The 2,072-nt window shown below is 30.4% G+C and overlaps 1 pseudogene; it reads right to left on the minus strand.

Moving 5' to 3' along the window:
* Positions 1-119, minus strand: LOC120597225 (uncharacterized; annotated as a pseudogene).
* Between the last annotated feature and the right edge of the window lie 1,953 nt (positions 120-2,072).

Here is a 2,072-nt window from a genome sequence, read left to right on the forward strand (position 1 = left end):
TGCCTATAGCACCTGGTCTTCCTAGGTTATCTCCCATCCAAGTACTAACCAGGCCCTACCCTGCTTAGCTTCCAAGATCTGATGGGATCGGGTTTGTTGAGGGAGGTATGGCTGTAGACAAATTTCCCCTAATTTAAAGTATTGCTTCTTATTTAATTCAACTTTTCTCACTCTAAACATCTGTGATGTTACATAACTAATATTACAATTAGATACTTAATCTAAAAAAATGCTTTGGTTGTATGGAGAAATCTATAAAAGTAAAGATAGAATACAATCTCTAACAAGATTAAGACCAGAGAACTATATAGAGGGTACACAGAACAAAAATCTTTCACTTGGAACAAAAATGTATACTCCCACAATAACTCTTATTCCTCTTGAATGGGGAAATAGAAATAGTTATTTTATCAGCAGGTCACAAACTGAAAAATATATACACAGAATTGAACATCTACTGCTGATGATTATTCAATTACTAATTTGCATCACTTAACTGAGAACCAACAATGAACTGAGCACTGTCAAAATTTTATTTTAGTACTCACAAAGGTTTTGTATTAATCAGAATGTGGTCGAAATTATAAACAGATAGGGGAAAAATAGTAAGATATTGACAAAGTGTTACCTACTCCTAGAAATGTTTATCAGTTATCTATTGTGTAACAGAATACCTCAATATTTAGTGGCTTAAAACATTAATAACTTATTATTCCTCAGTAATCTGAAGGTTAGCTGCAGAGTTTCTCTGCTGGATTTGCTATCAATATGACACAACTGGGATGGAATGTTGAAGATAACCTCACTAACTAATCTGGAAGTTGGTTCTTGTTCAGTTTTCTTGCATGTGGCCTCCCATTCTCTAGGCTAGAATAGCTTTTTTTACATGGCAGCCATAAGGTAGCGTTTCAAAAGGGTGAAAACAGCTGCAAAACCACTTGAGAACTAGGTTTGGTAATTCATACAATGTGATTTCCAAATTATATTGGACAAAGCTAGAAAAGATTGAAAGGATTGGAGAGTAGACCACATCTTTTGATGAAATGTGACAATATGTGACTGTTTTTCAATCTACGACAGAAGTGAATAAGGTTTTTTCATAAGTACATAATAGATAAAATCTTCATCAACAAAGATGGGAACTGTATAGTCTAGGGCAACAGCTATTTTTGCTTGCTTCCTGTTTGATTATTGCATTTTTACATCATACTTATTTTCTAATAATGTAACTCTGCAATATGACAAGCCTTTGAATATCCTATTCCTTATGAAACTGAAACAAAGGAAAACAGAATAGAAAATATAAAATCACCTAAAAAGATATCAAAAGAACACAATATAAAAAATATGTTAAAAAAAGACTATCTACATATAAAAATAAGTTTTATATATTGCTTGGTTGGTTTAAAAAGCACTTTTAAGTATAAAATTTTTAAGTATTTGATTTGACTCTCACAATAACTCACTCTGTGAGGAAGAGAGAAAACGTATTATTATCCCTATTTTAAAGAATGAGTTGAAATATCTAAGTGATTGTTCTGGGAATATATTTCAGGTAAGTGGCATAAATAGATCTAGAATTCAGATTTCCTAAGTTTAATCATTGATCCATTATGTTTTAAAACAAAGCCAGTTTATCTCTTTTATCTAATGAAAAATTACTTAAAATATGCATCTTTATAATATTTTCTAGACTTTTCTTACTTTTCTTACTGTTTATGGAAATGCTTTATGCTTTAAACAAATCTTTGTTATGAGGTTGAGAGTCTAATTTTTGTTAGATTAACCATTAGACCCAAGGATAGTGGCCCATTCTCTGTGGGTGGGCAAAGCTGTCTAATAATTACAGTGCAGAATACTAGAGGTCTATGAACAATACTAATCCACTTATTTTAACTAATCCAAAATTACTTATATCATCTGTGTGTTATTATATGAACACTATATTTTACAGATTAAAAATATTATATGTCATTACCTAATTTTCAACTCAAATCAAATATAAAAATTTAAAAATAATCCTCAATTATTTCAGATATTTTGATGTTATTTTTATAAATTTATACAAATAC

The sequence above is a fragment of the Pteropus medius genome, unplaced genomic scaffold, assembly GCF_902729225.1.
Source record: "Pteropus medius unplaced genomic scaffold, Ma_sr-lr_union100, whole genome shotgun sequence".
NCBI classification, from domain to species: domain Eukaryota; kingdom Metazoa; phylum Chordata; class Mammalia; order Chiroptera; family Pteropodidae; genus Pteropus; species Pteropus medius.